The 24,515-nt window shown below is 40.5% G+C and overlaps 1 protein-coding gene across 6 annotated transcripts in view; it reads left to right on the top strand.

The window, feature by feature from the left end:
* LOC117268171 (RNA binding protein fox-1 homolog 3-like) overlaps nucleotides 1-24,515 on the top strand; it is a 462,203-nt gene that overhangs the window by 28,029 nt on the left and 409,659 nt on the right. The window lies entirely within an intron of this gene.

Here is a 24,515-nt window from a genome sequence, read left to right as displayed (position 1 = left end):
ACATACATCTATAACAGACACACTGAAACAAATTATATTCATCACAATATCCCCCAAACCTGACAGACAAAAGAGTTTGAACACCTTAGAGAATATTAAAAGTTCTCTGCCAGTCTCCGGCCATGTAATGCAATATGAAAGATGGGCGGAAAGCAGGGAGGAGTGGAGGCCACCCTCTCATCACCTGGTCACCCAGACCGGCAGACAGAGCGCTGGCCGTCTGTCCACTCGTCTGATTTCCATCCCCTTGGCACACTGGGTAATAGAGATCAGTAATTGGGTGCTATAAATCCTGGCCGAGGACAAGGTGGGTCAGAACAGGCTGATTACTTAGGCATTACAGTCAATCTAAGCAAGTCCTTGAATTGAAAGATTTGGTGAGGTGGATTCTCATTATCAGGCTCGGTGCATGTATGCATTTGTGTGAAAGAGTAAGGGCCAAGGTCCCCTTCCCATTCCCTGTTGTAGGATGACATTATGCAATGCTCCAATGCCCTCAACTGTGCAGACTCGTAAACATCACAACAAATTTATTTTCCTCATCCCCCACAGTTTTATAAGAATGTTTTCAGAATCGTCAGAGAGCGGTCGAAGGGCCCGCCTGGAGTTTTAAGACCGCTCTGCTCGAACGGCTCCTCGGTGCGTTAAGGACCTCTGCCTGGGAGACACATTCACGGCAGGTTCAATGTTAGACCACGGATAGGTCCTCGGTTTCAATCTGCAATAGGCGTGCAAACCAGGACTCGCCATCTGCCTTCATCATCCCTCGGCTTCAGTTTCACAGAGTGGTGTTTATCTTTCAGTGTAGCCAGAAAACAAGCTCTCAAGGTGATTAGCTCCATCATTTAACATGAAGCAGATTGATGGCTATATGGCAAAATGCACCTTTCTGTTATTTTTCATCTCAGGGCCTATGAGCTTAATCCATTTTAAGCTTCTCAGTAAGAAAAAGAGTCTATGGAAGGTGAATTAGAGTGTAAAGCCGATAGTCTTTCTCAGCATTCTCTCCAGCTGAGGGTGTGACTTACTGGATTATGGGAACAGTAGTTTCTGCTCCAACCCCCTTAAGTTCTCTGATGTGGCTTTTATATTCCTACCTATTTTGATACTTTTTTTTTTTTTTTTTTGTATCGAGAGCGCATCGACACATTCTGACTGTGAATTTCTTCATCACAAGCTATCCTGCTACTTTGTGCCATCAGCCCCCCATCCCCCCCCAAAAAAGTCTTTTATTCACAGTCTTCAAAGTCATTTGTCTGAAAAAATAAAATCAGCAGAAGCCTGAAAATGTAAAATCACGTTCTGCATAGTGATGTGGCCGCAATCCAAAAATATGGACTAAATGAGCAAATGTGATAAATTATCTCAGCATACGTTCAGAGCTGTGGGAAAAAAAATAAGCAAGAGAAAAAGATATATGACAAATTTATGCTGTGGCATCAGTGCAAACCCCTGCAGTGTGAAGTGTTCCCACTCAGAAAAGCACTCATGCTACCATCATCCCTCGACTCCTATAACAGCATGCTACTTCACTTAGCAGCCTCCATTTGGGATGCAGCACAAACACTGTTTTAGCGCTTTTATCTTAATGCACTGCAACACTCTGTAGCACTAAAGGCATGATTATTGTACAGAGATAGGAGCGGCGTGCATTTAAGCAAGACGTATTTAGACAGGAACTTAGCACCAACCTAAGCACTCAAGGGCAGATGGCTTTGTGATTCTCATTGCTCATTCGGTTCATTTTGTTAAATGGACTCTTTCCATATATTTTAATATAACACTAATTCCTCGCATCGTTATCCCAGTTTAAACCATAATGTCCTACTGAGTGTGTTTACTGTTTTGGAGAGCAATTTATCTGCCAGATACCAGACTGTTGTCACTTTAACCATCTGCTGACTGGTTTGGCTGTGAAATACTCCTCAAGGAAAAAAAGCAGCTGAAGGTTAGAGGGATCACAGTGAGGTTGGGTTGCTTATTTCCATTTTTGTGATGGGAGCTGAGCGGCATATGGCTGCTGTCGGCTTTGTGGTGAAGCCAGGTGTGGAGGTGAGCCTCAGCAAAGCCTCGCTGCCACACCCATGTGATAGTGTCTTCAACACGGAGGATAAAACGCCCGTCACCCTCAGCTCTGAGCATGCTTGGACCCAATGTGACAGTGAGGCTTGTTCTCACACTTTCAGAGGCCACTGATTTAATAGAGGCACAATGTCAGCGCTGACCTCATCCACTGATGTCTTCACAGCTAATGCCCTAACATGTGACATTGACACTCAGCAAGACAAACAGTAAAGGAGGGAGATGGATTGACAGAGAGCCTCATATGTCTCTCTCTGGACGGAGGAGAATGATGGACATTAGACAGGAAGGCAGCAGTGTCAGAGAACAACAGAATCAAGCATGACATACTTTATTTTGTGTGGTCTCATAGTTATGTAATTTTACATCACATTATGTCATGTCATGTTACTGTGGTGTGGGCAGGCATGTTCTGAGCACATTACAGTAGTGTAACCTTTAGTATAGTGCAGTAAGTATTGATCATATGTTCTTTTGTCAGGTCATGTTATGTAATAAAAACTAAAACTAGAACATAAAAAGTTATAGAAAATGTTAAAAATAAAAGTAAATTGAAATACCATGTCTTCCAAAACTAAGTCCAAAGTAAATGACATTAAAATGGTCTGAAGCAAGACAATGATTGACTTGCAAGTTTATTTAATTATTTGCTTCCATGATTTCAGAAAAAACATGTAATGACATGGTAGGCATCTATTGAATAGAAATATACCATAGGCCTACTCATACTTGACCATACTCGCATTATATATAACACTTTATGTAACAGTTTATGAGAGCTGGTGTCATCTTTAAACATGTAATAGCACTGACTTTTGTAGTTGCGCAACAGAACATGAGAGAGCCATAACGGGTGGATCATTATCAAAGGTATCAAAACTGCAGCCGAGTGGCCAGAGGAACATGTTGGCATTGTACGTTTCTGCATATCACAAATATGTTACATTTGTACATGTCATACACATAATATAAAGGTGCCATAATTGTGATTGCATGTATATGAGCTGACTTTGTTATGGGAGGTGGAGAGGATGGTTCTAGTTTGTTTTTGGGATTGTGTCACCAAGAGTAGGTGTGTTTTAGGGAGACATCACTGTGTTTCCTGCAGCGATTGTGCAACTAAAAGTGGTTGTTTTTCAGCGAGACCTTGCTACGTCTCCAGCGACAAATGTACCACCAAAAGTGGGCGTCTTTAAGCGAGCCATCGCTGCATTTCCAGTGGTGATTGTGGTTCTGAAACTGAGTATGTTAAGCCAAAACATGATCTTTCCCTAACCATAACCAAGTGGTTTTTGTGCCTAAATATAACCACACGTTAAACACAACATTGTTGTAACACAAAGAAAAGAAACATTCATCATACCCGCCACATCATGACTTACAAATGTTACATACACGTGGTTTGAAAACGTACAGTGCCAACATTTATTCTGCCGATTGGGTTGAAAACTCTTATCTATGTAATTGCAGTATCACTGGTATCAATTTTGACAGGAGAATCAATACTTGCTAAATGTAAATAATGCAGTTTCCCCTCTGAGTGCCTAAAATACAAATTATTCTTCCTCCATTTGCTGCTTAAATGTGACCACATGAGCCACACTACAGCACTGTAACTACCCACATTCAAAGAAGAGGTTAGCCGTCACCTGGCAGTACTCATCAGCCATCAGCCCCTAACAATGAAAGTGAAAATGCAACATTTGTCAAATTACTGTTGCAAGGTCAAAAATTAACTCATCTGTGGTGCCTTGGCAACCGAGGTTGCAGTGCATGCCACATAACCGCAACATCCCAGGTTGGAATCCAGCCTTGTTGAATGCCATAGTGCTCTCTCTTCCTTCCATTCCCAGTCTCTGACACTGTCATCTGTCAGAAATAAAGAAATGTTTAAATAAAAACCCCAATAGAATTAACTGGTGTGCTTGATTGTTCAGACTTGTCAGAGTTAATCAGTAAAAGGAAGCATACAGATCTGCAGCCAAGAAAAGGGAGCAGGGAGAGGTCAAACACATTTTGATACTGAAGGATGCTCTTCAGAAAGGCAGACAGTTTTTAGACAGGCTGCATACAAAGCGAAGAACTACCGAAATCTCCTATCAGCTGCTTTTGACAGGCTGTGCCACCACTTTGTGATTACTATTTATTATGAAAGGCAGCCTGTAATGTCAGTTCACTTCTGAATTATTCTCTTACGTGATTCTCTCGGTTTATTAAATTATATCCAAGTTAAATGAAAAGTGTCACTATCAGCAGAAACCTTCTCTGTTATTATTTGGTATCAGATCAAAATCAAAAGGCACGGTGTAATTTATCTGTGCGAGAGAGCAGTATTTTGAATTATATGTACAAAAGTATGGTTTGCTTGTGTTTTGTGATGGCCAGGGGATGGACTTGAACTCTGAGGAAATCCCAGAGATCTCTTCGAAGTGAGACAGACTCAAAACATAGTCAGCAATACCAGAGCTAGCAAAAAAAAAAAGCAGGTAGCCAACAGACTGTAACACCATGCTTCAGTAAAGCTGCTGTGGTCAGAGCAGAATACAAGAGAGAAGCAGCTTGTTTAATCAGGGATGTTTACCAGATTATGTGAAATAATCAGCCTTCAAAAGGTACTGGAACATGCTGGACCCAAATTCAGAAATTTCCAGTGGAGTTGCTTGTTGCCACTTTTCTCCAAATTGAGCTGGAACTGAGACAGTTTTTAAAGCAAAAAGTAATCCAAACAAGGGAAGCTAAAACTGCGCTGAAACTAAAATCAAGTTCTGAAGGAAAGTAGAACTGATTTGAAAATATGGAACTAAAGTAACCTTGATGTGATCCTTCTCCTTGCTACGCTGTGGTGTGTTTTATTATGTTTGTGTTGTATTATATTCTGTGTTCATACATAGCTGAACTCTGCTTAATGGACTAACCTGCCAAACTCACAGCAGCACAAACACGAAGAACCTGCTGTTTTTAAAATGATTGAGCCATGACTTGTCAGCAAGAATCTACTTTCGCCCTTGAATGCTAATTACGTGATGTTTATGCAAAGTCACGTACACACTCCCAAAGGATCTGGGAGTGTGTACGTGGAGGCAGAATTTCCAAACTCTTAAAACAAATCTTAACATGTTGTCAGCATAACAATGTCAATAAAATGACACTTCACTTTCTGTGTCAGTGAGGTATTTTTTATTCCCCCAACAGGAAAAGCTTCAATAAGATCCCTCCCTGGCACTCCACATTATCTAAATCTGTGACACAATTTCTACAATCAGCCTGACAGCTGCCCTAAAACAAATTAAAATGTATGAACTGAAAATGCAAATGCGATCCAACTCATTTCAGAAAGTTTTCTGTTGTTTAAATGTTTGCTGTAATCATTGTTCACGCTGTGTAGGGCAAACCCAGAGGCATATTTTATTAATATTTAAAACTATTTTTATAGGCGAGTTTCTGCCAGAAAAGTTGCATAAAAAGTTTGGAGAACTGTCTATACGGAGTGAAGAGTGTCTTACTTTGTATTAGTTAGTTATTGCTGGAGACTCAATTTTCTTTTTTTTTTTTTTTTGTGAGGACTGTGGCTTACTTGTGATTTAATGACAGGAGGTTAGATTCTTTAAAGTATAGAATTATATGAGCTTTGATTGGTACAGTTGATGAACAAATACATACTGCATCTTATTTAATTATCACTTTCATATTTGTGACTTTTGCTTTCACCTATAAGGTAAGGTTATGTCACCCATTTTGAATGTTATCAGAAAAGTCCAGAGTTTGTTTGACCCATCCACCACCCCAACCTCTTCTATGCAGACTTTGTCACTTGTCATGTTACGTCACCTGACTTCTTCCATTGCTCCCATCATAATTTATATGGTCGCTAGAGGTTGCTGCCTAACAATAAACATGTTCGTACATATGCTAACAGCCTTTGGAACCTACTAGTAGGTGCAGCAGGCCAAATCTTACTTTTATGTATGATGCTGATAACTACTGATAATAACCATTCAATGCAATGTTAACATTGCATTGAATGGTGGGCTGATGTGGGTGTTACTTGATAAATAAAGCAAATGCCATGAGATATATACTACAAAATAGAAGTAAGACTAGACACACTGTTGGTTATTTAACAAAACTTAGGCTACAACATTTTGTGGAAGCTACAAAAATTCTTCTTCAAACTGGAGAGAATTACATTTTGGTTCCAGTTCATAAGCCACATTATTGAACCCAGACAAAGATAAAACTAGTTTACCAAGGTCTTTGGGTAAAATTGTACAACCATCTACATGGTTACATGGATGCTTTAGCGATTTAGTATTGCTCCTCCTTAATGTTGAGGAACTCACAAAAGAAGATTTTAAAAAGAAGTCAAAATGGATGCAGCAGAGAGATCTTGGATTTCAGTTCAAAATAACTAACCGACACTTCCCATGATGCATGTTAATAGCATCTTTTCATTAGGCACTCCGTGCCCGCTAAAGTCCTTCACACTTAATGCCCCTATTCCATTTTACCTTAGCTATGGGTAAATATTGATGGTAAGCTGGTTGAAGTTGTTTTGAACTAATTTAACATTTTAATTTTCAAGCAACCTTGAGGCTTTTTCCTTGAACCTGTAATTGAAGTCAGGTGTCAACATCCAACCATTTGTAGCCCAAAAGTAAAATATCTGAAATTGCAGCTGTTCCTTAAAATCTAAAAGTTATTTGTCCAAATGTCGCCAAACTAATTTCCGTACAAAGCTTTTTATCCTGCCCTGTGCAAATCAGAATTTGTGTGTAAATCCACTTGATGGGTCAACATCTAATCAGCCCAATTTGGAAATGAAATGAGGGGAACACAAGGAGAGAAAAAGAAAGCCAAAGAAAAATGAAGTGGGGGGAGGGAGTTGGGAGGGGGAGTCACCGCCGCCCACCACTGCCTGGCCCTGACACCTTGTGAAGAGTGCTCATTCATCACGCGGCGCAGGGCTTGAGCCTCCGTAAATCACTGTGGATAAAGGACGCGCCATAAAGAATGGAATTGTGAAGGTAAGGGTTTTAAATCCCCCTAGATGATCCGAGATAAACACGGAGAGACTTTTGACAGTCCCTCGTTACCGCCACGAGCGAGAGGAGCTGTCACCGCTCCCTCCGTGCCTTTCATCTCTTGGTAACAGTCTGGCTGCTAATATCCTCAATTATCTCTGCAATATGTTGCTGGGAAAAAGGGAAAGTTCCGAGGAGGCATTCACACAATTTAAAAGTTTTAATTTGACAGCTTGTGGTGTAATGATGACTTGTGATGAGGGTAGAGGGGGCCTGCAGCCCACACGGAGTGTGTGACAAGTGATTGGACTGGACTGAGAATGGTTTGTGGATGTCAAGAGTTTCTGGATCAGATGTCAGGAAGCCAAATAGATGTTTCACAGGTTGGTGTGGGAAAAAAGGCTCCAAGCACCTAATTGTAAATGGCAGTGACATTTCATCTGTTGGCTATTTCTGGTTATGGAGGCAAATACTTGCTAAAATTACAACCAAATTAAATACATACAATTCTTCTCTCTCCAGATGATACCTGTAACAGGGTCTCATGTTAATGTCAGTAACATCTTCATGACGTTTTCCCTCTCTTGTGTTGCACAGCACTTGGCTCTTTTTCTGAACCCACTACTGCTCCTAAATCCTTCCAAACGTGCAGGAGAGAGAATAGAGTGCATTTGCATAGACGGAGCAGCCGTCCGTCTGATAATGACAGCTAAGTCACAGTGCATGATGGAGACACAAAGGCCACGAGACTGTTGCATGAAGGTTGACTCCCAGGAAATATCCTCCCACATAGGTACCTAGGCAGGTAATTGGCTTTTTCCCTCCTTTTTTCCTATCTGATATATATACATAGCTTCAACTTGGAGGATAAACCAATCGATCATTCCAGGTGTCTCAAGTAATAAGTGAAAGTGATAAATCACAGCTTTGCACTCAGGTTTATGAAATATCGTCCGTCCTGCAGGTGTGGATGCATTATCTGGCAGTCAGTGTTCCTGGGCTTAGGTGCTGGTGTCAGAGCACGTAGGCAGCACTGTGCTGCGACTAATAGGAGGATCCGCCTACGGTGGAAGTGCCTACTCCATCAAGGGCTTTGTGCTGCAGTGCAATTAGTACACAAAATATTAACATAAGGATCAGACGTGGTGTTTCCACCGGGGCGCCACTTAAAAGTTCAAGGTAGTTCACATCGGCGTAGTTGTGATCTTCTTTCGCTGGAGTAATTGCCTCAGGTTCATTCAGCTTGAATCAGTATAAGGTGAAGTCAGTAGCCTCAGTGGCATAATGACAGAGTACACACTTTCTTGCTCACATTAACAGCTTTTTCTTGATAGATAAAAGTCCCAAATAATGGCTTCTGTGATGGAGTGAAACCAGGATAACAAATTGGCCCTTTGTGATAACAACCCCCCTGTGAGCTTCCCGGGCGTGAGAGATAGACAGACAGCTTTGAGGAGAGGCAGATCTGCAGCAGCTTTGCGCCAGGGGAAAAGCTCCATGCCCTACAGAAGGATGGATAGTGTAGATTTGTAATGGTTCCTCTGCTTTTGACAAAGTAACCTAACCTGCAACTTTCATCCTCATTGGCTGAGTGAAAGGGCATTGGCAGAGGAGCTGGCCTGAGATAAGTGAGGTCTGTCGCTCCGGCTGGTACGTTATAAATTGCAGCTACCTCAATCATGTGCAGGAGACAAGCGAGCTGTCTCCTGTGACAACCTCCTTTTGACTTGACATGCAAAAAACAAATTGATACAAGGCGGAGAAGGAGGGATTGAGAAGAATGAGGGCTGAGCAGATGTGGGAGGTGATGTCTTCCTCCACAACTTTTATTTAACATTGCATAATGTAAGATTTTAATATTTAATTAAAATGCTGTACACGCTTCTTTAAAAGAAAAAAAGTAGGGCTGCAGCACAGAAAAGTGTCCAACACTTATTAACTAAAACCCCCTGGATTCTCCTTATTTGTCCAGCTTTAGAGCAAGTGGTATTTCTGCTAATTTTGCAGGAAATGTATCATAATTTTAGACCCTCCGTACTGTGAGCAAATGCTTAAATGGATAGTTCAGTTTTTTTGAAGTGGTGTTGTATAGAGTTCATCTCCATAGTCAATGTATTATATACAGCACGTGTCAGATGGCATGCCTCCAGCTTGGAGAAGCAGCAGGAGTGCTGATGCTGACACATAAGCTACGCAATGTACTGCTGTGGATGGGGGGCAGCAGCAAAATGCATTTTAGTCAACCAAATAAAATTCCACCTAAAAAATTTATAACAGTTTGACTGTAAGCTATATTAAAAGTATTTTTTATTGTATGCTTTATGTTTCCGTCAGCCTGTTCCGACGGGGAAGTCATTAATGGCTTTGGTTCCCCATTTATGCTCTCGTCAAAGCCACCAGACTCCATTGGCAAAAGAAGTTATTTTAGCTCAGTGAACACGGGAGCTGCTGGTTTACCGCTGCCTTGATCACTTAGACACTTTGTGTTATCATCTCTGAACTAACCCCTTTGAATGCCAAAATCACACAATGACACAAAAAAACTACCTGAGTCTGGCTTTAAAGAGAGCGATATAACTGCTTTAGTTTCTTGACGTTAATCGCTGTCTGACGGCAAGGTAAAGCAGTAAAAATATTTTAGATATATCTTACAGGTGGGACTCTTTAAGTTGGCTAAAATACATTTTGTTGCTAAACCATTCACAGCAGAACTTTGCTTAGCGTCTGTGTCAGACTCTGACCTGCTTCCCCGAAGCACCTCATACAACCTCACTTCAAAAGATCTGCGCTTTCCCTTTAAAGTCAATGTTAAATTCAGGTTTGATTCACATTTAACCCTCTCCACCACCCAACAAAACTAAAAATGTTGATCCATTGAGTATAAAGTTAACTGGCCCAAGGTAATGAAATCCTCTTCAGTGGAGTTATATCTGTGGATCAGTGCACCCATTTACCCTAATGATACTCAGCCACACAGATAGGTTTGATTTTATCTGTATCAAATGAAATTTCACTTCTGCCACTTAAAAGAGGAGACTGACATTTAGAAAATTCAACAGCATTGTGTTCCTCCAGAAACAATGTCCTGTGTATTTTGAACAATAACAAACCTTTCATGAACAGTTTAGCAATTTTAACTGTTTTTGTAAGGACTATTTATTCTTTAAAAATAAGAAGTTCCTATAAAAACTTCTTTGGAAATTTGTTGCAGACCTTTAACTAAATGCCATCACCTCCATCATAGTGAGGTGGCAGCAGAATTCTTGACAGCAGATATCTCGCAGCCTGGAGAAATAAAACAATCTGCATAGTTCTATAGGTGAACTAACCCTTTCATGCTCTTGTACAGTCATCCTCAAGCCACACGGGTGTTTTCACTTTTTCAGCTAATTAGATTTCTTCCTCTGACTGTGTGGGTGTGCACAGACTGCTCTTGATTGGCATCTCACTGTTAGTTTTTAGCACCTGTCCTCGTACCTTGAATCTGATGTGCAGGGTCTTTTACCACCCTTGCTAAACACTGAGTAGTAATAAATACAACCACAATGCATCTTATGTATCAGCTTGTAACAACGTCTTCCATTTCTGCAGGTCAGTACCATGAATGGACATTTTGTTTGCTGAAAATAGGGGACAGTCTTCTTCTGTTACATGTCATGCAAAAGAGATTACACAACCTTGACTGTGCGCTTTATGTGGGCGTTGCCATGGACAAGCACAGTACTTTGTTGATCAAAGTACCTGTGAAATAGCAGAAATATTTGACAGAGGAGTTGGGCTGAGGAGATAGATGTTTCCTTTTAACCCACACTCTTCTGTTCTCGCTCTGGAAAAGCCTTTGACTTTTTGTTCTTGTTTTGACCGTATGCACAACACAAATCTCTTGTTATTGTAAACCAAAAGCCAGGCATTAGCTCTTTGGCAAAGTCTCAGACAAGGATATTAATCACATGACCACAGTTCACTGAACTCTGCCTTGAAATATGAGACTCATTTCTCCTTCCTGGATAATCAACTTAGGGGAAGAAAAAAATCAGATATTTCACCTTGAAATGCTTCATAACTTGCTTGCAGGATTTTAAACTCGTCATGCTCATGCCTGATTATACTAGACTGAAAGAAAACTAATGAAATAAAAGCTGGGATTCTGCAGCACAGCTCCTCTTAACACATGCACACCACTCTGTGCATGCCAACAAGCAAATGAATAAATCTACATGAAAGCTCATATTAATTGAAATGTAGTTTTCCCACTTTGTGAGCTAACAGCAGATGTAAAATTTGGGTCCAAACACAGCATTTTGGCCAATTCTGCCCACCTAACAGTCCATGGATTGCTTTATCACACCATTTTCTTCCAAGAGAATAAATAGGAAAACCTGGGAGACAGTCCTGTGCCTTTCTTTCTTTATGGAGAACGGCACAATAGGTCATAAGTCTCTCTAAAAACAAGACCTTAACCTTCCATTTAAGATGCAGTGCCCAACTATTTTAGTTTAGTGTGAGCATTACCTTTCTTAGCTTTAATGTAAGGAAGATCTCAAGGAATTTGGAGTATTCTTATTTGGCACATTAAATGAGGAAACTACAAATACAAATACTACAAATTTCACATCAACAGATAATCTTAGGGGTCTCTGTATTTCTTTGAATATCGCTCACTTGTTCAGTCTTTATGTGGTTTCACACATTATTTTAGCGGCATGCACTATTTTATGCAAATGATCCACTTGTCAGATGCTGAGTTTTAGCACAATAACACCTTGTTGAGAACAAAATATTGTTAAAGGACAACTTTGTTGCTAATTACGCAAACATACAGTCTCCACCAACATCACCATAAGCTCTTGCTGTGTTAGCCAATTCTAACAATCATGCCAGAGGAAATATTATACAGCCTTATGTTCCAGGAATAAAATGTACTCTGTGAACTGAACTGTTGGTAACCTCTTATTTTTCTTTAGGTTTGTTTTAGCAACTCAATTTCTGTTGGTTGTCTGTGGTTTATTGCACTTGATTCCTCACATACAGGAAATAATCCACCAACATCTAACTCACTAAGGGATGACAGTTATCTTATATCTTTGTTATGAGGTCTGGATGTGGATTTGTTGTAGCGGCTGCTATCATTGTCAGATGCCACTATCATAGCCTTGTTTGAGGTCTCTGAGTTACCACCCACATCTTGGATTTCTTGTCTTTGATTTAAATAAGTACAAAGCCACACATGCACAGAATTGACATTGAAGAATATTCGCCCCCCATTAACTTATATATTTAGTGCGAATGAATAAGTGAATCAAATATTTGCTTCCAGTGGCAAAGCAAATTTGCATCTTTGCATCGCATAGAGTTCAACTTTGGTTAACTTTGACTGTCAAAGTCTCAGCCGCTACCAATAGCAAAAAAGTATGTGTGGTTGAGCTCGCTTGGCTGCCATTGGCTCTCGTTTTCCGAGTCAGCCAAGATGGAGGAGGCATTAATTATTTCTGTGTCTGTGTTGCAAGCCTGGATATGCGATTGTCACCACTGTATACATTCGTAGAACCTAAGAAATACAACTCACAGTCAGAGTTGAGTATAAAGCATTACAAAGTAAGCGTTAGAGTGCTTTGACTACTTTTTGCAGTAACGAGTAACCTAACGCATTAGTTTGCTGTTTGAGTAATCAAATACTTAAGTACATTTTCTACAAGCCATCAGTTACTTCCGTTACTTTTAGAACGCTGGTCCCTCAGCTCCGAAACAGCAATGACTGTCGTTTGGTTCTAATAACGGAGATAACGTTAAACCTATCAGTCCGAAAGAAGTCATGAAGCTTGCGGCTAGCTACGTGGGAGAAGAAATGCTGCCATTGTCTACGGTGGAGTCTAAAAAAAGGTGGAGGAGGACTTGCTGACAGACAGGTCAGACTCAGGACTTGCATTATGCCTGATACACACTACACGACTTTTCTGCCAGTTCTGAAAGTCACTATGTCACATTACACGATTGTGGAGTCATAAAATCGTGCTGTGACTTGGCTGACAGACATGACACACTACACGATGGTACTCACCAATTATCCGCGGTCATCTTTCACGACGTGTGTGATGGTTTATTCTTGTCCTATTTTTATTACTTTTACTATTATTTGAGTCACTGTGTCTGTTCATGTGCCAGCCGAAATGTTGTTGTAGTCACCTAAAAGCGTCAGCAGATGGCAGGAGCTCCATAGAGTGTGCCAGGGCTGACGTCAAAACCCGGAAGTTTAGCATCGCGCTGGTTCACGGAAGAGAAAGTGAATGTGATTTTTGCATTGCATTTTGGATTATGTCAGAAAATAAACTCCGTGGCTAACACAAGTTTATGATACCTACAGGTTTTGTTCAGCGAGATAATCTTCACATATGAACACTTTTCATACCGCATTTGAAGCTAAAATGCGATCGCCAGAAGTAAAAAGCTAATGTTAGGCTTTAACGGACTACATGACTACTCCACGGTCACATGACTCTTGACGTCACCGCCATTAAGCTTTCAATTGATTTCGGCCGCTTTATTTTAAAAACATTGTATAATGGAGAAATTGGACTGTTTAAGCTAAATAAGAATCTGTAATGACGAACTGCCAGCACTCTCACCTGTTCGGGGGTGATGACGTTTACTGTCCCCGACGGTGTTTGTAGTCGTATTGAGCAATTTGTTAGCAACTGCCTATTTTGCGACATGTTAAAGCTTCAAAATTCACAAGTAGGGTATTTACTGACGTGTTTTATGTCGTAGAACAAAATCTGAAACTCGCTTAAGCTTTTGTTAACCACAGACCTTATTTGAGGCATTTTACCAAAATCCCATTCAAAAAACGTATTGACTTTTAGACGAGAGAACCGGAAGTGCTAAAAGCGCTAACGGAGTTCCGGGTTTACTGGCACACTCTATTTGAAGTACCATAGGCAAACATTCAAGCTACTGTGTCCTCCACAGGAAGTTCTGACAAATGTTTCACAATAAAAGCCTATTTAGAAAATGGAGGGATTCTCTCAGCCGAGGTTATAAGGGGCTTTTAATCTGAAATAAATTCAGGAAGTGTTGAGTTTGAAATGACGGTGCAATATCTTAACTTTATAAAGACAACGGGAGTGGATAAAAAGTAAAAACAGAGGCATTAATAAATAACGGACCGTCTATAATGTAGTTTGTTTCAAATGAAGCTGGTTCCCTCTCCAGTTGTGGTGAGTAAAAGCCCCGCCACTATTTGTTAATGTTAGGCTATTACTTTATGTCAGTCTCTATTATGAGGACGTAACATTGTTTGCTAACTTGAAGCTAATGGCAGTACTCAGTGGGTTGACAAAGTGCCTCTGCTGTTTCACACCATCATTTCCCCCTTTTACTCTGTGTGGTAACATCCCTAGAGGAAATATTAAAAATGCTGGGGTTGTCATACAGTTGTCTATGGCAGCAGATCATTCTGTGTTTCTACTGGTCAAAGTGATGGCTGTAGTGTTGCCAGATCTCGCAAGACAAATAAGCAACCAGGCCTGTGAAAACAAGCCCAAAACAAGCGACTTTTTCTACGGAGCCCCCCTAGGTTCCAGTGAGAGAAAATTAAATAAACTGTGTGCACGGTTTTACAGTCTGTGGGGACGGATTTTAAACTGTGGGTACAGATTGTCAATTTACATCCATGTGGACAGATTGGTAAACTGTGCGCAGTTTTGCAAAACTGTACCCACGGTACACAGTTTATTTATTTTTCTCCCCCGAGCTTCAGGACAATGACCCCAAGAGGGAGTTAAACCACCTTTTAACATTAAGTAACATTAGAAAACAGATGGGATATCAAATATAGACTGATGTACCAAGTACATTATATACACAGTAAACCTCTGATAATTAAAATTTGCACACACAAATAAATATCATCCTGAATTCACAAATTTTTTATTTATTATTGCTTTTTATGCACTCATCTAACTTTTTTCTTTTAGTTACAGGACTGACATTTTCCTAACCAGAAAAAAACACATTGCCCTGCTCTGCCTCTGATTGGCTAGTACTCGTTGCCATCAGAGTCAGAGCCAATTAGAAGCAGGATGCGGGTGGGAAAAAACTCTGCTGTCTCCTGTGTGTATGGGGAAAGGGGAGGGACAGAGGGAACAGGCAAGACAAACTATCCTACGTTTAAATAACATATCGAAAATATCTGCTTGACAACTTATTACAGAGCTGGGAACAAGCCCAAATAAGCAACTACGCTTTAGAAACAAGCCCAAAAAAAAAACGTGACCCGTGACTACCAATATTTGTAAGCGACTTTACAGAAAAACAAGCTTATAATACGCGGACTTGGCAACACTGGACGGCTGTGATGGGAGAATTGGATCTCAGTGAAGGGCAAGAGGTCCATAACTTTAATTTTGGAGACAAAAAATGTAGGCTTAGCGCCCTGTGGTCCATTGCCCAATAGGAAATGTAGAATACTCAAAAGTACTTTAAAAGTACTTGAGTTACTTTACTCAGGGAGTAAAGCATTAAAGTACTTTGATTACTTTTAAAGTAACCCTTACCCAACTCTGCTCTCAATATATTTCTTCGATCACTCCTCCAATGTGTTACCAATGTTGACATAATGGATATATTGGTCACTACTGATTACTAGGTTTACAAAGGGAATAATATGCGCGTTTGTCTTGATGTGTGTTTTTGTTGTCCTGGGTGGGAGTGCTGCATCTTAAGCCTCTGCCTCTCTTTGGAGTTGCAAAAGGAAAACCAAAAAGTAAAGTTGGAGATACTGTAATAATAATGTTTATTTAGAGGCTCGACTACCGGCCACTGATGTTGAGATATCAGTGGATGAAAGAGGTAAACAAGTCTGGCTGCATTTTTTAGGTCGTTTGGACATTGTCGACATGCCTTAATGTATACCAATAAGGTAAATCAGAGAAGTGTTTTTGAAATGACTGGGATTAACAAAGCCTCCAGCAACACATTTATTGCTTTTTTACACACTGTCACACCTCCCTGCCCACACACACAAGCACACACACTGGCCCTATAAAGATAAACAATTCCAAACATGGTCTCCCATTTTTTAAAAGTTTGGAAAACCCCAATTACTTGCACAGACTTGAGCAAGAAAAAAAATGACTATTCATGAAGGCGGTCAGATGTTAGAGGTCAAAGTGGTTCCCTGATGGTTCCACGTCCTCGTGCTGAGCAAAGCCTCCTCTGTCACCTCCACTGCTGCTCTCCTCTCAAACAACGCTCTGCATTCAATCCTTTCAGGAGAAGCTGTGCCCTTCCTACCAACATACTGATGTTTAATTCATTCCTGGACACCTGGGGGACACTCATAACAACAACAGAGAGAGAGAGGGAGGGAGAGGGAGAGAGAGCCAGAGAGAGGAATTAGAAGGAACTAAATGTTTGCTTTGTATTTTCTATTGGTGGATGTGAAATGAATGAAAGGTCTAAAACAAGACCAAGGAGACATTTGAGATGGAACACCAGGATCAGGAGGCTGTGAAGACAAACGTATCCTGCTTTCTCCTGTTTTGTTTGACTTGAGGAGTGGATGGGGGCAGTGAAGATGTTGCTGGACACCTCAGCATGCTCCCACTTAATCAGAGGTTGATTAAGCACACTTTCAGAGGCATGGATTAGGGGGCTCCCCTCGGACTCTGCTAAATTGGTCGGAAGGGAAGGAAGGCAGAGTGTTGAGCGCAGCTGAGGGAACTTTTGATGTGTCAGTCAGAGAGTCTGGCATGGTTTGCTTTTATTGACCTTCCCATCCTTGATTTGTGACAGATCCCCTGGTGCTAGGGTAGGTGGGGAAGGTGCTTGAGAGGTGGGGAAGGTTAAAGGAGATGCAGCTTTTGAAGAATTTCCAAATTCTGCTGATCCAGTAGAGCTGCCACAAGCATTCCTGCAATTCATAACAATGAAGGGCATTGAGCTACGAAGCATTTGCAGCCTAGACGTTTTTTGAAGATTATATATCTGTCATTTTTGCTTTATTTGACAGCAACAGGAAAAGACATGTGGTGAGGGTCCTGGGAAGAATTCAGATCCAGGATTGCACCTACACAGTGAGCATTTTAGACAACTACTCTGCGAGGAAGTCTTGGCCCAGTCATTTTTTATTATCTGGTACCTTCCATCTGTCTTTCATTTAAATCTAAACAATGGATTTTACTCGTATCATGTTGCATCCGCTGTTAATGGATTCAACAAGCTCAACTCTAAATATATCTGTCCCCCTGTATGGACAGTGTGTGTCATTTATGGATTTATGGTTAATAATAGTCTGATGCTTTTTCCGCTGTCAGACTAGTTTGTAACCCCTTCACAGAAGGAATGGCATTATTCATGTTGCGGCTGTGGCACCGCTATTAATGTAATGAGTCAGGCTGTTAATGTGATCCTGCTTCAGACACAAAGGGGATCTCTCAACCTGAGCTCCTGCCGCAGACAGGAGACCTCTGTGCCCTACATAACAACGATGGGACGTGTCATCGCTGATTTATTTTGCCCTTGAACCTCCTAGTGATAGGACCTTGTGGGATAGCCTTTAAAAGAAGCGCCCAGAGATGAAATGAATGCTCTGTTCCAAACTATTGAAAGACGTGCACTACAGCTGAAGGCTTTTAGAGGGAGTGCTGTAATCTAAAATGTGCTATTTCTCACTCATAGCACAGCTCTGGGATGGGCTGATCAGATAGCCCGAGATGAATCTGACTTGACCTGTGAGCAGCAGTCGCCGCCTCCTGCATTGCCGGCCATGAGAGGAATTTGCAATGGATTCCAGATAGATAGAGATCAGTTTAAATTCAGCTGTGGCACTATACCTCGATAAGGCATTGCTACACCTATACTCACAAATTTCCTAATGAATAGATGAGGATTAATGTAATTTCAAACTGTCAGCGACTGCCAGATGGCATGTCATGAATGAGCTTATCATTGTGCCATGATTTTATTTACATTCAAGAGCATAAACAGACGGTTCATTCGTGTCCTCTCCGTAAACATGACTCCATGGTAACCGTCCATGGAGGTGCATCCTCACAAGTGTTTTAAACAGCCTTATTAACTCAGTCCACTCGCTCATGTAATTAATGTCTGCTTACAATGCAGCTAATATCCACTATGTAACCTGTGAAGACACACAATAATTATGTGACCGTTTGAGTGACAGAGATCAGGAAAGCAAATAGAGGAGGCCTGTCCTCAGCCTCATCAGGAGGGGCAGAGTGTTGGTCCAGGTTAATAGGCATCCTCCAGGGAGGGATTAGCTGGAGTTAAAGAAAGTAAAGAGGGAGGCATTTGAATTCAGTATAATAATGTCAAATACCCGAAAAATCTTTTTATAATCTCATTGTCACGGGCCATTTGCAAGTTCTTGGTCCAAGGCATTATGAAGTTCCCTATGCAGGCATTAAAAAACACTAAGATCCTGTGAAAGAACACTTTATTTGAGTTGGACACGTGTAGTACCATCCAGAAATAGCCAGCCATCTGTTTCCTGCTTTTGCACTAGCCAACCACTGAGCAAGGAACATTATCAAACTGACTGAGTCTTGAGTGAGGAACAAAGAGGGAGGACAAAAGTGCTGCGTCTTACTGAAACTGAAGATATTGCTGGACCAGAGTCCAGACAGGTGTCTGGATCCTGAAAGTGGGGCAGGAAAATCTTACTTTACAAGGGGAATGCCACTTGTAGTAGAGTGGACCTGTGATCGATTGGGATGTGAAGTGGCTTAGCCGTACCTCTGTGTGTCAATAGCTTCACCTTCTCCCTCAACCCTGTGATAAAACAGAGGCTCTAGGTACTAAATCTCAGCCGGTGTACAGCCGTGAAACTGCCTGTATGATTATAGTTTCATCTCCTAACTTGAGTCACTTGATCTGCAGCTAATTCCTCTGATCACATAATCATAGGTGACCAAACTTTTACTCCAGTAAACCTAAGCCAGGACACAGGACCTAGAGGAGTTAAAGGTTGAATTGACAACAAATTAGAATGCGCTCCACAGCGCCATAGATTGAGACAAGGATTTAATTGGCTCCATATCAGGGTTAGATAGCAACGTTGTTGACTTTTGATTAGAAAAAAATAAAAGAACAAGGTGACTTGATATTGTGGTGATAAGCAAAAACCCAACTCGATCACATCAATACGTTCCTCGGGTGCACGTAGGTGGCTCACCTTGTAACCAATGACAGTGGCCGCAGTGGCTTGCTGGCAGATAGACATCAGAGGTTTTCCAGCAAGCGTGCATTGTCATACATTTATTGCTGTGTGTGCAGTGTCTGTTTTCCTTACGATCGTTTCAGTTGTTCTCGACATACTGTTGACTTAGAGGTCAAGCCGCGCAAAGGCATAAATTTCTGGAGCGTTGATGTTGTCTAATTCACAGCATGTCACACAGCAGCTCTTCAAAATAAAGGTCACCTCTGAACAGCACTTTACGGCTTTATATCTGTTTTATAGGCAACGTGCAGATTCACCACTGCACATTATCAGAATCTGAATCACCTTTGTGTGCTCTTTACTTTCATACAAGACTTTGTTTCAGTGGGAAGCAAACTGTGTGCTCCTGGGGTTCAGCACACAACAGATTAATCAATTTAAAAAGGTGCAGGTTATTAAAAGGAGTGGATCTATTCCAACTCATGTCCAGCTAAGTAGGGAGATGTCATGCATCATCAGACAGGATAGTCAGACTGGAGGGATGAGGTCTCACACAGCCTTAACAGAATGTTAACATTTCAGCAACACCCTAGATTTTATACACTGACTGTGGTTTGTAGTTGAATATCCGTAGATATTTGCGTGAAATCTACAGTATTTTAATGGTTTCTGAAAGTTTAGGCAACTACAACTTCTTGATTCATGTTAGTATCGGTGCAAAAACATAAAAAGCATCAACAGTGGTAGTACTTGCATTGAATAATAGAATTCATCTTATATAAAATTCACCTTGGGACACCACCCTTTGAAAAGAGAATATTATAGCCAATTAACTTAATCTCATTAAATATACTAAACTATACTATATCAGTTTTGAACTCTGATTGATAAATAGATTAATAATTACAACCAAAAAGCCATATCAATAGCTAATAAAGCTTAAAGGATTTTGGAGTTCTGAATAGTAGAGGATGGCAGCACCCACTCTTGTGCGACTGTAAATAGACTGCATGTATATTCAAAAACAATTTATTAAAAAAAAAAAAAGATAACAGGAAAACACACAATATGTCCTTAACTAAATATACCTAAGGGAAACAATGGGGAGTGTGTGTAGGTGTATATGTGTGAGAGAGAATGTGTGTGTCTAAGTATGTGCGGGTATGAGCCTGTCAGGTACGCGCCAGAAAAAATGTGTAGGCTTTTGTTTCTTTGTTCTGCCCCCGTATGTTCCGCGCACACAAGCATGAACACACGTGGTCAGTCAGAACAAAGGAAATGTGTGGCGTGAGTTTTTAAGTTTTCTCTCCACATGTAGTTATGTTTAAGGCTGAATCAAAGTGATCTGTGTCAGCGGTAATGGCGCCGGATTGGAGAAGACAATAATTGGTTTGCATTCATCTCCCTGCATCTGTGTGAAACATACATCTATGTAGTGATGTGGTGAAACGCATTACTCAGTAACCTGACTACAAAGAGGTCACAACAGTTAAGATCACTAAATAACTTTAAACATATAGATACATGTACATAACATAAAAGTTAAGTGGTCCTGTGCGTAGCCATGTGTCGTTATGCAATGCTGTTCCCAGTTAACGTTAACAGTCCATAGAGGCGTGCTGTTTGTTAGTCAGGAATTTCCTCGGCTGTAGACGAGCCAGGCTGTGAAGAGTTATGGTTGGGATGCAGTCTTTGCTGTGCTGGGTTCTGATTGAGCAGGTTGGAGGAAACTGGTCGCTCCTTGCAGAGTTAGCAACTCAGCGATGATGTGCTTGGTACTCCTGTTGCTTGTACAGTTAGCTGGCAGACTGTGTTGTAACTGCTGGCACTAAACTTGTTTACTCTTGGTTAATGGTGGGTATGAAGCTTACCAGGAATCTCCAGGCAGGCTGCCTAGCCCAGCAGATGACGTGGCAGAGATCAGCAAGCCATCCGGAGAGCAAAGAGAACGAACAACAGGACAACCTGGGGTATTGTTGATGAGATGATATCATAGGTCATTAGCTACGGTAACCTATGGTTACTGTAAATGTTGGGTCCATGGGCAAAGCTCAAGTGGAGGTGAGATAAACAGAAAATTGTGGGAAGCTGACTCCATGTAAAAGTTTACGTTTCGCACTAATAGTCCAGTTAAAGCCACACAAATGGTGAAATTCATCTGTGGAGTTCTAGTGGTCCCTACAGTAGGGAAAGATCATTGTCATGGTTATTAATGTTTTTTGAAAGACCAGTAATGATTATTGGTATCAGATCCGCTACCCTGTGGTGTAAAAGGCATTACAAATTGGTTAGATTCTGTACACCTTTGGAGACTGGACTGGCTTAAAATATTGATAGTGAAGAGAAAAAAAAAATGCAGAAAAAAAAGCAGCATTCCTGTAAGGACTGGCCAAGTGGTGGACGGAGAACACATAGAAGCTGTAGTAATCTTTCACCTGGTCTATGTTTTATTTGTGGCTTACATAACACCAACAAGCAGTCCTGAAAACTAAACTATATACTGAAAAACCACACACACACACACACACACACACACACACACACACACACATACACACACACACACACACACACACTTAATTAGAATTTCGATATTTAGGATCATTACTGCTGCTCAGTGCTCGGCAGATGAGTGTGTGTTTGGCTTTTTTAATTTAAATTACTTAATTTTTTATGTGGTGAATAATAAATCATCAGAATTGTAAAAACTCATGTTTGTCCAGCATGGATTATTGTCCTTGATTAATAGTTGGGGAGATGTCCCCATGTAATATCATTTAATGTGGAAGTACAACTTATCAACATGTTAGCGCACTAGCTAGCTAACACCTTGATCATAACAAAGTATATTAACTTTCACCACTGCTCACTTTAGAGAGGCCACTGCAATAAAAGCCTATAATGTGCATTTAGATCAGTTCCCATCATCATCCAGGCAGGGAAAATGAAAGGCACCCTAACATTAGCGATGTAGCTAACATAGCTAGGGTGCTACCTGTGGCTGATTGCCAACAGGTATAAACAAAGGATGAGCCATTGTATGTTTATTAATCCAAACAAAATGAGCAGTGATCAAAGTTACTCTGTTCTGTTATGATCAAGGAGTAAATGAGCAGACAGTGTTAGCTAGTTAAAAAGTTGTCTGTTAACTTCCACATTAAATTTTAATAGGGACATCTCCACAAGTTTTAACCAAGGACAATAAGCCAAATCCATGCTTAACAAATGTGAGTTATTCACAAATATAAGCCAAATGCACACTCCTCTACAGAGTATCCAGCAGCGATTATAGCCTGAATATCGAGATTATAATTAACTGAAGATAAAACTTTATTTCCTATTACGGCGTCCTCTGCTACGATTTTCTATAAAAATGAAGGTTGTCTTAATCTGTATTCCTGTTCTGACATCCAATGGCACAAGAAGACATTTTTATTCTGGTTATGTCAACTGTCTCTCTCTGATGTCCACTGTTTTCCTGCCACCAGTATTATGCAGGCAACTGCTGTGACGTAACTGTGACGTTTACTGAAGATTGGTCTATAAAGTCCTTTAGAAGCTCTCACTTGCTGTTTGGCAGTTTGGGCCCATGGTCAGCAGGTAATATAGATGGGAATTCATTAACAAACATCTTGTCAATTGACATTATATATAATTCAAATGAATTTTAATGGAATGTAGGAATAAATAAAAAATGGATTGTTATTTCACTAAGACTGTGAATGCTGTGTGCACATTGAATTTATCAGAAGTTACTTTTATCAGCAGTGTTAGAGCCATTTCTAGGAAGTCCTAGTTTCCTATTATTTTTCGAGTCACTTTAATGCGCCACCTGACCTGCCATGTTGTGAACCTTTAATTAAAGGCAGGCGTGCTGAAGTGAGTGTGGTGCTTGGAAGAAGTACGGGGTTACAGTCTTTAAACGTTGTGTGTTTAATTAATTTAATTTTATTTATTTTGTTTAATGAAGTCGTTTAATACCACATTGATTTGAACTTTGTTTTTGTAAAGGCCAGATAATTTTGTTGTCTTTGTTTTGTTTTTTTTAAACGCGACTGTCAAGACAATCAGTTCACTGCGTCACCCAGCAACTCTCCATAAGGTTACATGCTTCTAATCAATCAACTCTTAAACCAACCGAGGCAACCTGGACTATCAAACAGTAAGTAAAATTAAACCAAAGACAGTGAGTTCATCATATCTGCTGTTATGGCATCTGTGGGCGGCTATTTTTTATTTTTATTTTTTCAACTTTTTTGGAAGTTGCAATAAGCAGGTTAGCATGCTAAACCCGTATGTGCTTACTATGCTAACGTGACTTAGCCACAGAGTCCTAGGCTACACCACTGGCAACAGGACCAGGACTACTCTTTTTTTCCTCTTTAAAAAAATGATGTCTGATAAAGTCTATATTCTATAAACAGTGTTGCAGAAGGGGAAGTGTTCTTATAATCAGGATTGTTTTATTGTGGGCCAATACAGACATTATGAAACCTAAATCTTTTGTTTTACATAACATGAGAAATCATCATCCTTATACACACAGGCTGCTATGTATTTATAATACAAGCAATTCAAGAAATACTGTAATTCAGGACCTTGTCTTTACCTTAAGCTTTACTTTATATTTAACTTTATTTTGTATATAGCCATATGTTAATATGTTCATAGATTCCTTTTATACAGCAATCAGAGATTGATCCTTGGAAGACAGGGTGACAAAAAACACCCTATGGAGATAATGTGTTGTGCCTAAATCCAGCTTTTGGTGTTTGAGTCAGCGTTTAATGTTTTGATTCACAGAGCACTTAATTTACATTTGACATTCAGCTGTGTAAAATGTCTACCACCTTTTGCAGCTACTGTACATGTTGATTACAGGTTGAGCCCTGTGTGGTGAGACTGTGTTGACATTATGTGTCTTTGTCTAAGCTTGTTATCTTTGTGCCCCATGGTTTGCTTCAGTCGTTCCAAAAAGCCACTCTATGTGTCTTTAGTTGTGAGCGTATTAGTCTCCATGGAAACTCATTTTACCAATAGTTCATTGGCGCCAAATGACCCTGTACTGTTACTTAGCTTCTCGCTGCTTTGTGTGGAAGTGTTTTCTTTTGGAGATTAAACGTTCGAAGGCAAATTGAGGTCCTGCTGGTTTTATCGCTGGGATATTGAATGAGCATATGTGGAAAATACCAAAGCGTGGTACTGTAACACATAATTTGAAAACAGATTATGAT

This window comes from Epinephelus lanceolatus, chromosome 18 (assembly GCF_041903045.1).
Source record: "Epinephelus lanceolatus isolate andai-2023 chromosome 18, ASM4190304v1, whole genome shotgun sequence".
Taxonomy (NCBI): domain Eukaryota; kingdom Metazoa; phylum Chordata; class Actinopteri; order Perciformes; family Serranidae; genus Epinephelus; species Epinephelus lanceolatus.
Note: the sequence above shows the minus strand (reverse complement) of the source record. Positions and strands in the feature narration are given on the sequence as shown.